The sequence below is a fragment of the Amphiura filiformis genome, chromosome 18 (assembly GCF_039555335.1).
Source record: "Amphiura filiformis chromosome 18, Afil_fr2py, whole genome shotgun sequence".
Classification (NCBI taxonomy): domain Eukaryota; kingdom Metazoa; phylum Echinodermata; class Ophiuroidea; order Amphilepidida; family Amphiuridae; genus Amphiura; species Amphiura filiformis.
The window spans coordinates 26,930,739-26,944,711 of NC_092645.1; positions in this window are offsets into that span (position 1 = coordinate 26,930,739).

Sequence of the window (13,973 nt, forward strand, 5' to 3'; positions counted from 1 at the left end):
TGTTGCAAAGGATTATGGGAAGGGTAAGATTTCATGTCGCCCACAACCATAAAGCAAATGGTGTCGAAAATTAAGACTGAATTATATCGAATATTGCCTCTTCTGGTATAGTCCGTATGCCCTCCTCGAGGAAGTAAAGTGAAAAAAGAATTTTGTAATTTTCCTAAAAACTGCCTATTTTTGCAGGAATCTATTAGATGCTAGTTGAATTCCTTGCATTATTTCCTTTTTGATATTGTACTTTTATATACATATCATCATGAGACGGAATAAAAAACAAGATCTAAATTACGGCCACCAGGAAGGCATACTGACCATAGATTACAAATTGAACCATTCTAATTTGTGGTAACTTGTAAACTTGACAAAATTAATATATAAACAGAATATGATAATTTAAGATTCCCTTGTGATCTTCCAGATCAGAAAAATTATATGTTAATATGTAGATTTTGCAATACAATGCTGGTTTTAAAGTGGGTGAAATTTTGACATCCAAAGAAAACTTATAATATTTTCTTATAACCACAGGAAAATTTTGGGTCTGAGATTTGGTTCCTTTACATGTAGATGGACACTTGGACTGATATGAACAATATAGTGATAGCCTCATCCTTCAGGTACCACCTATACTGTTCTATGGACCATTGTGATACATGCTTTTGCTTCTAATATCAAAACCAACGAGTCAATTAGTCACAACTTGGATTCAGATTGTTTTGGTGATATATATCAAGGGTTTAGGGACCGTTCACAAACACTTGTAGGGGGAGGGCCTGATGCAAAAAAAAATTCGGGGCCCCCCTATACAGACCTCAAAAATTTCAGGGCCCCCTTTTTTGACATGAAAATTATGGGTCAACCCCATAGAAAAGCATATAAACTCAAATTTTGGTTATTTTTTTCAGGGCCCCCTTTTTGCATCATGCCCCCCGCCCAACAGTTGTTTGTGAACGGTCCCTTAGGACCAGAAGGCCGTATCTGCAATAGCTGCCCCATAGACATTTGGATGATTTCTGCATTCTATATGTCACCTGTCAGCTATTGCAGATAGGGCTGTCTTAATTGCTCAAACCCTTGATATATATGCCACACTGTGTAAGGTAGAAAATTTGTATGAAAAATATAAATAGGAATCGCATTGGACTACCCACCTAACCCACCTTTATATATTTAAAATTGTAAAGCCCCAAAGATATTCAGAAACTTGCTGAGTTCAAGAATATTTTCAAAATTATGCCGCAGTGATACAAATGAAAACATTGCTGTGGCGAAATTTTATATTGTTATATGTGACGTGTCATGTCAAAATGAGACCCTTTTGGGCAGGATCATAAATGGAGAAATAGCCGGATTTCTGCCCAGGGGTGATTTTTCACAATTTGGGTTTGTTGCGAATTTGCGATGTTATTAATGTTTAAAATATTGTCTGATAGTTTCAGGCTGGAATGTAACTGGCATCTTGTATTTTTTGAGACATTTTTCAAGGTAACACCTACTCTCAACATTGTCAATAATATTTTTAAAGGCTGTTATCTCAATTTCCAATTTCATAATACCATAACTTTCGAAATCCATATCTTCGCTTGGGAATGTCCGATTTCATTCGGGAAAACGGCATTGTGGAGCAAAATATATCTATATTTAAGATATGTTAAAACCAACCTCAAAATTGATAACCTGCGCAAATGTGTCTCCTTTTGACATGACACGTCACATGTTATCTGTTCCATCTCCAGTGACACCTCATGCATATTTTCCCAGGAAGGATTAGGCATTTTGTCCACAGTAAGGGTATAACTAGCACTACTGTAACAGTCCGTTTATGTTGATTTTACAAAGTTAAATGGTGATACCTACTGTATTTCAATACATCCAATAAAAGTCCAGGGAAATTAAATGAGGTGTCAGTGGAGCTGGAATAGATGATATTATATTGTGTAGGGTTAATAACTTTAATAACCTTATAAATGTATGATGGGTTATACCATCCTAGAAGTTCTTTATATCAAAATGACAAATAAAAAATAATGCAGAATACTACTTGTGCTTTACTTGTAACGAATTTTCTATTATTAATGCATTTAATTAACTTAGACCACACACTTAGACATACTATTTTAATTGTTTATTGAAAATGTTACTGCATTGTTCTTGCCATGAAAGAATAATACATTTGAGGGCAATATCGATCGTTTATGCCCCTTAGTGGCAGAGCCGAGTTTGTTAAAATGAACCCTGTTGAATACATTCCCCAACAATATGATTTAACATTATATTGAAAATGTGATTTTTAAAAGATGTTTTTAGATACTAAAATCATGCTAAAGCAGCAGGGCATTAATATTGTTTGTACCCGATAGCTACTTCATTAATACAAATATCGGCAGTAGATAACTACTTCATCAATACCAATATCAGCAGTAGATAGCTACTTCATTAATACCAATATCAGCAGTAGATAGCTACCTTATCAATGCCAATATCAGTAGTAGGTAGCTATTTCATCAATACCAATATCAGCAGTAGATAGCTACTTCATCAATACCGATATCAGCAGTAGATATCTACTCCATCAATACCATTGTCATCAGTAGATAGCTACTTCATCAATACCAATATCAGCAGTAGATAGCTACTTCATCAATACCAATATCAGCAGTAGATAGCTACTTCGTCAATACCAATATCAGCAGTAGATGGCTACATCATCAGTACCAATATCAGCAGTAGATTTCATCAATACCAATATCAGTAGTAAATAGCTAAGTTCATCAGCAGTAGATGGCTACTTCATCAATACCAATATCAGCAGTAGATAACAACATAAATACCAATATCAGCAGTAGATAGCAACCTTATCAATATCAGCAGTGGATGGCTACTTCATCAATACCAATATCAGCAGTAGATAGAAACCGTAAAATGGGGTCCTGATGAACTTATTCAAAGATGGTCTCAAATTATATGTTTTGCCATGAGAAATCAGAAAAAAATCCTATGTAGGATGTTTGGTTACCTACAGCCCCCACCCCCCGTGAAAAAAATTCCTGGCGCCGCGCCACCACTGGTTACCTTTTGTGATTCTCGTGACCCAGTGCGGATAGTGGGAGATGACAGGTATTCCAGGAAAAACAATCCGAAAATTACATGCCAGTCCTTTCACATTATTTTCAGGGATGGGGGTGCATTCACCGTGATCAATATAAAGGGCCCGTTATGATCTAAACATGCTAAACTGGGCATTTTGAGCTGTAAAAGTGTCAATAATTAAGGCGTATCATTCAGGCCTATTTCCGATAAATTATGAAATTACGTAGGGTCTGTGAAAACTGGCACCGGTCACAATTTCAGTTGCCAACATAGGCCTAATTCTAAACAAAATTTTGAAACATCACTTTTTCTACGAGAGTTACACTTGCTTTTATTTGAACTATAAACTTGCATACCAAGAAAATGATAAATCGCGCCTGGAACACAACTTTTGTTGACCCTAATTAAATGCTATTAGCTATTTATACCAATAAGTAATTATAAGTAGGCCTATATCGCTCATTCTACAAAATCCGGTGCCAATAGCCTTTTTTCCATTCTTTGGTCCACAAACACTTTGTCGAGCATTTAGGGCATCAAATATGTTGTTTTTCTGGTAGAACTCAGTGAGATCTACACGGACATATATAGTTTTCCATACTTTAAATGCTTTCTTCAGCCTGATTTACCCTTGCAAAGGCTCAAAAATCGCTAAAAATGCGTTTCCACTGCTCAAGTGTCACATCTAACCCTGAATATTTTCTTTGAATAAATGCGATTTCTTTACATATTAGTTGTTTTTTAATTAGATAACGCACCATCATATTGTTTATCAACATTACGTTTTAGTCAAAAAACGTCTTTGTGTAATTCTAAAATAAATTGCACTTTCCACCAAAACGCTGTGAGCTACGTTACCCCTTTTTAACACACGTCATTGGAAAGAAGTAAAACAGAGGTATCAATGTAATTTGCGGTTTTTGAAAGGAAACACTCATAGGTTTTTAAAAATCACAGTAAAAATCGTGATGCTGTAGCATTTTTGGCATAGAAATGTTGTAAACATTGAAATTTCGACCGACCATGTTAAGATTGGTGAGCTACGTTACCAGGATTCTATAGTATGCACTTGTATTACATGTACATTATGTGAAAGCTACCAGTGGTCGAACCCCATTTATATTAGAATTAACCGACATAACGTTCTAACGTTCGCAAATCACATTAAAAACCAGTGAACTACGTTACTGTGAGCTACGTTACGCACTCATTTACGCATCTTCAAAACTTCTATGAAATGGTGAAATCTGTTTTACATTTCACTCAAGTGATCTTTAGTTTGCTTTTTATGACCTTGGATTGAGTAAAACCAGCCCATTTTGAAGTCGGTAACGTAGCTCACATTACATTGAGTTTTAGTGTTAAAAAACATCATGACTTCCTGAAAGAAAAATATGGAAGTGGTGTTGGCAATTTCTTACATCTGAAAGTAGTGATACATTTACTCTTAAGAACACAAAAAGCAGGTCTTTTTGAACACATTTTATTTTTTCAATTTTTATAGTGGATTGGCACCGGATTTTGTAGAATGAGCGATATCCAATAATTATGAAGTTTTTATCATGTCACGAGCGAGCCCTGTTTTGCCCTAAACATGCTCTACTATTCACTATTTCACTTCTTGCTTGGTCATCAAGTTTGAAGGTAGAGCCTCGATGCATGAATGCATGGGAACGGAACGAGTCATATAATTATAACATTGTGTAAAGTGGCGTAATTCATTCTTTCATGTCTAAAAAACTCGGGAAAAAACTAAAAATACCAGTTTTGAGGTTCTACCCAAAATGGCGGAACAATGCCAAGGGGTGAATCGACCTTTAAAATCTACGGAAGGATGTGGCATTGTTAGATGTTGACCGGAGGGATGTGGCGATTTTAAAGGTCGATTCACCCCTTGGCATTGTTCCGCCATTGCATAAGGTGTCACAAGATTTGGAATAGATAATACGCTGGCGAAGTTACGTAATTAATCGGATTAATTTCCATAGCAATAGGTGAAAACAATTTTGAACATATCGCGCTTCACTACAAGTAGGTTACACTCATCACCTGTGTATGTCTGTAATCGTAGACCGAATACAATACTGGCCTTTTCAAAGATACTAATTTTACAGGTGCAAGTGATCAGCATGATATGGTTCAATGCAGAGGTACCGCGTGAACGTATCAGTGCAGCGCGGTATATTCAAAAATTGTTTTCACCTATTGCTATGGTAGTTAATCCGATTATTACGTAACTTCGCCAGCGTATAATACTTTAGGTTTTGGTATTTAGCGGCTCTGACATTATTTTTGTTATGCGTGACAAACAAACATAAGGCCGAATAAAAGAAAGTACATGTTTAGCGTCCAGGTTTTTGTTTTTAAATAAGGAAGGTTTTTAAAAAATAACCGCGACCGTTTTGCATACACTACGATACCTGAAAAGAAAGGAGGAGGCATTTTTATTTTATTTTTCTGGTAGGTTAGACCCCTCTACTGATCTCAAAACTTTTCTGTTTCTTATACATTTGTAAGGCCATAGATCAGTGGCGTAACTATAGGGTCGGTAGCGCCCGGGGCAATTTAAGAAACAAAATTGGCGCCTCTACCCCCCGAGAATATCTTAGACGCCCCCCCCCCCAAATCTTGAAAGAAAATTTTGACTTTCATCGCTTGGAGGGGCGCAGAATCAATGCTGAATTGGTTAATTTGGTGCCCTCCCTAGTTACGCCACTGCCATAGGAGGCTATACATCTTCATTAATTGGACTTTTAGAAAATAAAAATAAAATTTAAGAATCTTCAAACAAGGAAGCGGGAGGGAATGCTAAACATGTTTTTTTTTATTTACACGGCCTAAAGTGTCTTAGTTCATCAACCCCATTCTTACATAATAGTTCAACCCCATTCTTCTTACATAATGGGTTCTTACATAACAAATACTGCACACGTAGGCCCTTTTACCACAGTGTATATAAAGTGAAGTAAATCCGCGGATCGCGTCATTAACAGTTTTAACACCACTGATCTTACTCGTCATCGACTCGTTGTGTTTCCACTGCAAGTGATTTGCTAGTTTTCTTTTTTTTTTCCGAATTATTTTGTTACGAACTATTTACCATGCCTTTCAAGTGCGTTTGCTGTGTTGGTAAGTAATTTTGTTGGTAAAATATTAATTATTATGTTGCATTATTGTGATGATTCGTCATTCTCGCATAGTTAGCGATTTGCGGTTTTCGCTCTGCTGACTACAACTTCAGAAGGTTCAGAAGGTTTGTAAAATAGGCCTATGTATCTTCAGTTGCAACAATTTTTGATATTCCCGCTTCTGAAAGATTGCTAGCGGCCAGTTGCTCCGGCCAGTTGCCGGACATTTTCCAAGAAATAGGCCTGGAAATAGGCATCAGAATCCAAAAAATTAAAAAAGGGCGTGTATCACACCTTATTATGCAACTTATGTGCTAATTTTATTTGAATCGCTTGACTGATTTCGAAGAAATGAACGATTATATAACGCATGCGTCAATTCACTTCATTTCCAAGTTTGAAAGAAATATCATTTTGCGCACTAGTGGTCAACTGTCAGCTACTGTCAATTGGATTTACATGTATATTTTGTTTGAAATCCTTTTAGTTATTTTTAAACAATCCGGTTCTTGCAAAACATTTATTTAGGTTTTATTCAAATTTGACAAAATTGCACGATATTAAAAATAAAAGCTTGCATGTCAGATTCTCAGTCCTTGTAAATATCTGTCGTTAATTTACATAGTGAATTATTGTATTGTATTTTCTCACACACAATGTTTTGGAATACTCCCGGGAATACTTCCAAGAAATTGTAATGCAAAGTTTAAATCTTAAAACTCAATATATCAATCACACGTAAAGCTGTAAGCACTCGGATCATTGCCATTCTTAGATCAAATGTTATTTGGAAAGTTAAAACATAACATTATTTGCACAAAAAGAATTTTAATTCTTTAAAAAGGCTGGGAAGCTTCCAAATGCATTTTTTTTTATTATTCCATGTTTATTTCTAGACGTGTGTCCAAACTCATTCGCCCATTATTTTTTTCTGGGACACCCTATATTATATTGCCCTTCCTTTTACATCTTGGACCAGACGTGGTCTAAGGGACCGATCGTTATTTACGGCGGGGGAATGGGTGTTTTGGCAAAAATATCGACAAAAAATTTCGCGTTCCCCCCTCGCGTCCGCTCAAAATTTTCGCGTTCCCCCTTGTTTTCCCAATTTAACAATCCCCTCCTGGTTCAACTAAAATTTCAGGTCCCCCCCCTCAAGACCACAAAAAATTTCGTGTTCCCCCTAAATTTACCCATTCCCCCTACCATAAATAACGATCGCTCCCTAATTCTGCATAAAACCGGGCAACGTTATTTCTATAGATCTGCTGCGCATTCAAATTGCATCGCATGTATTGCATCGTAATTTCATTTGTGTCTATGCTAATTATGTTTACACAACATGAACTCACTGAAATTTACATGAATTTTTCACATCAATGCAGTGTTCATTTCCACTAAATTTCAGAAAATATTTTGGCGTAGGCCTATATGAAATTGAAATACAATTCGCTGCTCCACGTAAACTGTAGCACCATTGGGTATCAGGAATCGTCGTATATGATGTACAGTTAATATTCAAATATTTTTTTATACATATGATGCTCTACACAAAAATATTTCATTGAAAACCGCCCCATTCGGCTATTTTAAAAATGTAATCAGGCTTCCTCACTTACACTTACACTTACACTTAGGTTGATGGGCAATAGCTAGGTTAAGTAGCCTTTATGACCCCATATCCAAATTCGTGCTGCCAATAGGTATCTATCTTATTCTTGAATTCATTAACAGATTTTGCCATCACAACATTTCCTGGGAGACTGTTCCAGTGGTTGACAACTCTTATGGAGAAGATTCAGAAGAACTTGCTCCTACAGTTCAGCCCCTCCTTCAGTACTGGTTTAAACAGCTTGTCACTGTGTCCCCGCAGATGATTCTCGTCTGTTGTGAACATAGTCTGCTCCTGAATGCCCTCCAGACCGTTTAAGATTTTGAAAGTCTCAATCAGGTCACCTCTCAATCGTCTCCATTCTAGACTGTACAACTTTAACTCTTTCAGCCTTTGGGTGTACTAGCGGGACACCCGCGCTTCGCGCGGGTCCCCGCTAGATGAGTAAACGGAAGCGTTCACTCAAACAGGAGGAATTACTGTACAGGTAGACTCATTGAAAATTCCTCATTCCTTCCGAATCCTTACGATTTTTATCATCTTGGTAATCTCGTAACCCCATCCCGTTAAACCACAACCCCGTACCCCCATCCAAAGTAGGCCTACCTTTTTATGTCCTTCTTTTCTTTTCCCCCTCCCGTACCCTTACGATATGTCTTCGTAGGCCTAATCCCGTTATCCCATATCCCGTACACCATACCCCGAGCGCCAGTTGGCTATGCGCACGCCGCACCCGTGCGTGCAAGTCAAGTGGCGCGCGTCGTGTACGCCGACGCGCTAACGGCGCGGTTTATGCTAGACATGTAGACGCGTTGGTTGGCATAGGCCGTAAAGAAACAACCGCTATAAATTTGCCCGAAAACCCCACTTTTTACTGATTTTGAGGCCAATTCTTGACCGTTTTCAACCAAATAAATTTTAAACACATTGTCGTATATTCCTCGATCTCCCGTATGAATTTGGCGACATTTGGATCGAAACTGACGGAGCTTTTGCGTGGACACACACAACATTCCCCTATTTATAGTAAGACTAGCGGGATACCCGCGCTTCGCGCGGTTCCCCGCTAGATGAGTAAATGGGAGCGTTCACTATAACAGGAAGAATTACTGAACAGGTAGAATCATAGAAAAAGTACATTTTATTTATCTAAATCTGTCTCTACTTACATTTTCTTTTTTAATTTCTTCTGCTTAGCTTGCGATTTCCGTTTCTATGTTATTTATTTATTTAACCCCGTTCCCATTATTTTCTAATCTGTTCTTTCTTACATTTCCCTTTTAGCTTCTTTTTTATTTGCTGCTTGTGATTTCCCGTTTCCATGTTTTTTATTTCATTCTGTTCTCATTATTTTTGCTTCTTTTTTTTTTACATTTCCTGATTAGTTTCTTTCCTTCTTTGTTTCGTTCCCGTTTCATTTAGTTACTTTAACCCGTTGGCCTATTACTCGTACCTTTTTTGTCCTCATTTTAATTATTTTAATTTTCTTTTTCTTTATAGAGTACCGCTTCATGTTGTTTATACAACACACATCTTTCCCCCGTATTTATTACGTCCTCTCATAGTCCTGTCCACCCGTTATCATAATCCCGTGACGTCCATGTACCTTTCTGTCCTTTATTTTTCCTTTTTCCATATTATCATGTCCACTGGTCTCTGGCTCGCAAGTCGCGTGGCTCTGCGCCGTTTACGCGCGCATTGGCGTAGTGCGCATTACGCACGCGGCGCCGACGCGCTGCCGGCCAGCTGCAGTGACGTGTAGGCAACCGATTTTCAAACAAAAACCCCGTTTTTACCCACATTTTTACTGATTTTGAGGCCAATTCTTGACGGTTTTCAACCAAATAAAGTTTAAACACATTCCCGTATATTCCTTGGTGTCCCGTATGAATTTGGCGACATTTGGATTGAAACTGACGGAGCCTTTGACATATGCCACATACAACATTCCCCTATTTATAGTAAGATTCTTTGGATCTCAGACTTGGAATCAGCTTTATTGCCCTGCGCTGTACTTTTTCAATCATGTCTATATCCTTCCTGTAGTTTGGGCACCAGGCTTGAACGCAATACTCTAGGGTGGGGGCGGATGTACGTCTTGTAGAGCAGACTGAAGCTCTCCTTGTTGAAATACTTAAAGCTCCTCTTGATTATTCTTAGCTTGGTCATTGCTTTGTTGGTTGCTGCAGCACACTGCTTACTTGCCTTCCCATCTTCTGTGATTAATACTCCCAGGTCTTTCTCCTCACTATCATGGGGTATATTCTCGCTTCCAAGTTGGTACTCTGAACCACTGTTGGTATTGCCCATATGCATCCTCTTACATTTGCTTGCGTTGAACCGGCATTAATTTTTTTCTTATTCTAGCAGCCTTTTAGAAATACTTGGTGAACCGCGTCCACTGCTGTAGTCACTAGTGGAAATTGTAAAATGAGAATTCTTTCAAAGCGATGACAATTGGACAAAACTATGAGAATTGAAATTTTCTCATCCAAATGAATGAGAAATACTAATTCACCTGTCAACAACCTGTCACAGATGGTCGTTTGACACTGAAATTAATGTGAACTTCAATTTTCTCATAAGGAATTATTATGATTACTTTCTTTTGATGCAAAACACCTACATTGCGTTAATTGTGTCCAAATAGGTGAATCTAAGGAAGCCATAACCAGTATCTTGAGACTTTGCTAATTTTAATTTATAATCTCACGGATTTCATTATTGATCATAATTTTTAAAACAAATTTAAATCGATAAACTGCGCCGTCGTAGGTGTTATCTGAGATTTTAAAAAGGGATAAAGAACAAAATTTTAAAGGAAAAAAAAAATCGGCGACAATTGGACTCGAACTCTACACCTCGTGATCGCAAGGCATTAACGAAACCACAACACTGCAGTAGGGCCGTTGTCAGTCGTGCAGAGTTATTTATAATAAGAATAACAGGTTGATGGCCGAACGGTCGACACAAACAGTGTTAAAAGAAATTAATGTAATTTTCTTTATTTAAATTGTGTCCACCGTGAGGAAAGTGCACGAATCAAAATTCCAAGTTTATTTTCTTAACCCTAAATGCATTGCCAACAAATAATAGTAAACCGATACAATTATGTCTATTTGAGACGTTTCAGTTCAGTTTTGTACTACGCCACGGGCCATACGTACATTGAATAACTTAATATACATTACAAATCGATTAAATGTTCGTAGAGTTCCTCGTGGTGCAGCGTTAGAGGATCTGACTTGTAAACTGTAGGCTTTATTGAGGGTCATGGGTTCGAATCTTCTGTAGTGCTATTTTTTTTATTATTGTTACTTTTCCTCTTCTCTTCTATAAGATATGTTTAAAAACCTTTTTTATCTCAACTTATTTATTCCATTTATACAACTGCATTATTGGCATATATTTATACCAAAGATCTATGAGTGGATTGGAAGGTGAGCGGGTCTTTTGGTGAATCTCAATTCTTTCTTTCTTTCTTTCTTTCTTTCTTTCTTTCTTTCTTTCTTTCTTTCTTTCTTTCTTTCTTTCTTTCTTTCTTTCTTTCTTTCTTTCTTTCTTTCTTTCTTTCTTTCTTTCTTTCTTTCTTTCTTTCTTTCTTTCTTTCTTTCTTTCTTTCTTTCTTTCTTTTCTTTTTCTTTCTTTCTTTCTTTCTTTCTTTCTTTCTTTCTTTCTTTCTTTCTTTCTTTCTTTCTTTTCTTATTTATTTTTGTTTCTTTTTTTTCTTCACATTGCCAATTTACACTTCTTCTGTATTGCATAATTATTAAAATGTCTTTATATGAAATATTAAATGAATAAATCTTGATTGATTTATATTTCCATGTATCAATGCTTGGGTTTTCTTCAACATGTTCAATTTTGGTGTGTTTTTTATATATATTATTATAGAAATGCATAGGCCTAATAACTGCATATGCATATTTCACAACCTCGGTTCAATAAAACCGTCCATATGAAGTTCGCCATAGGATATTTTATTTGTATAATTTCCAGCCTATTTTGAATCCCCTCCCTCCCCCCACCAACCAATGTTGGAGCAAAGATATACATGATATAGCACATTAAAAAAAATGCGGTGTTTCGTATACAACATTGAATAAGGGGCGGGGGGGGAGTCATTGAACCGTGGATGTGTCACAGCAAATTTGCACTTGATTGTAGCTACATACAAGATACAGAACGTCAGGATGACGGTTGAAACTCAAATTTCCTCATTTAAAACAATGTGACAGGTGGTTGCCCGGGGTGGTTGACACGCTAATTAGTATTTCTCATTCATTTGGATGAGAAAATTTCAATTCTCATACTTTTGTCCAATTCTCATCGTTTTGAAAGAATTCTCATTACAATTTTTCTACTAGTGAGTGATATTTACTGACTATATAAAAATGCATATTCTAGCGTTCCGAGTGTATACAATAGTACAATAATGGGTTTATGAATGTATCGCCATGTGATAATGATCCATTAATTGCACAAGTTGAAGCATGTATGTTATCAAGAAAGTTTATTGTAGTGAAAAGCACTTTAGGTTGCATTCATATTGAATACAATACCGCTCTTTTCAAAGATACTAATCTGACAGATGCGAAGGTGTGAGTGATCAGCAAAATATGAATATTCTATAGAATTACGATACACGTACACGTCTCGTCTTTATCCCCGTTTTTTGACATCTGTAGTTCAATGCAGAGGTACTACACCACATTTCGCCATACTACAAGAGTTTCTAGAATGCTGTTAAAATAAGAAAAATTTTATGCTAATTTGCACATTCTAGGAAAGCGTGGTTACCTTTTTGAAATAACCGAGTGAGAGGGTTTTCAAGAAAATATTTTTCCTGTCAAAGCATCTGTATAAAGAAAATATGAATATTAACTGCACATCATATATAACGATCCGTGATACCCAATTGTGGCACATTTGATGTCGTTTATGAAGCAGAGGATTTTATTTCAATTTTATATACGCCAAAATATTTTTAATTGAGCGAGAATGGCGATAGAAAAAACGTTGAAAATTCCATGTAAAAATTACATTAGACCCCACCAAAGATAACTATTTCGTTTTAATGGTAATCTAATCTTTTATTTCCTGAAATAAAATTGGGGTCTAATGTGGATTTAGCATCGACGTGTATACAAGAAGCTACAAGAAAAAGGGTAGGCCACGCCACATTGATAATCTACCGTATGCTTTTACTGCCACGGCGAGTAGCGCACGTACGAGTATATACTATATATGGCCGTGTGTCCTGAACTCGCCACCCTTAACGTTACATGACAAATATTTTTACACCAACCGGGTTTCTAATTAGATTATCTTGACAATCATCAACCCTAAACTAGCAAAAGTATAATTTTTGGAAAGCTGAAGGCATACGCAATTCAAATATATACATTTCAACTCATTATACAGGGTGACCTGCAAGTTATACAGGGTGGAATAAAAAGATTTTGATAAAAATGGGTCACTCAATGCATTGCTTATTACCAACTTACAGTAATAAACTGGAAGTAAACAACATTCATTTGGTTAGAGGATATGGAGAGCCAACTGACTTTGGAAGAAGCCAAAATTACAGGTGTTTGATAATCTAGGAATATAGGGTGTCCCAAAGTATGTTAGATTTGTTTACAATTCAACATATTTTGAACCTAAACATTTTCCCCCTAACCCATACAGAATTTTAGATTCCTCGTCAAATTTCCCTTCAGAAAATTTGTACTTTGACTATGATAGGATAAGTAATTAAAATTTTACAGTAACTTTTAGATTTTGAAGACACCTGCATTACTTACTACAGTGTTTAATATGACAACGGGTAGTTTTGTATGGAAAAGTTTGTATTTTCTAGACTAAACCAATCATACATTATTAAAAACAATTAGTAGAATTGTTTAGCTGTAAGGCCATGAGTGTTTTAGATGCTAAATAGAGTCCAAATCCAATTTACAGCCTTTACAGAAGCAGATTACGCACTAAAAGTACCAATCCCATAGAGTTTGTGTGTACCACATCCCCCACCACCACATCCCCCACCACCGCCACCCTGCCCATTCTGAATTCTATGAAGCACAGTGTCGGTATTAATAAAGTTTCAACTATTTCTTTTTACAGGGTTGAAAGTGCAT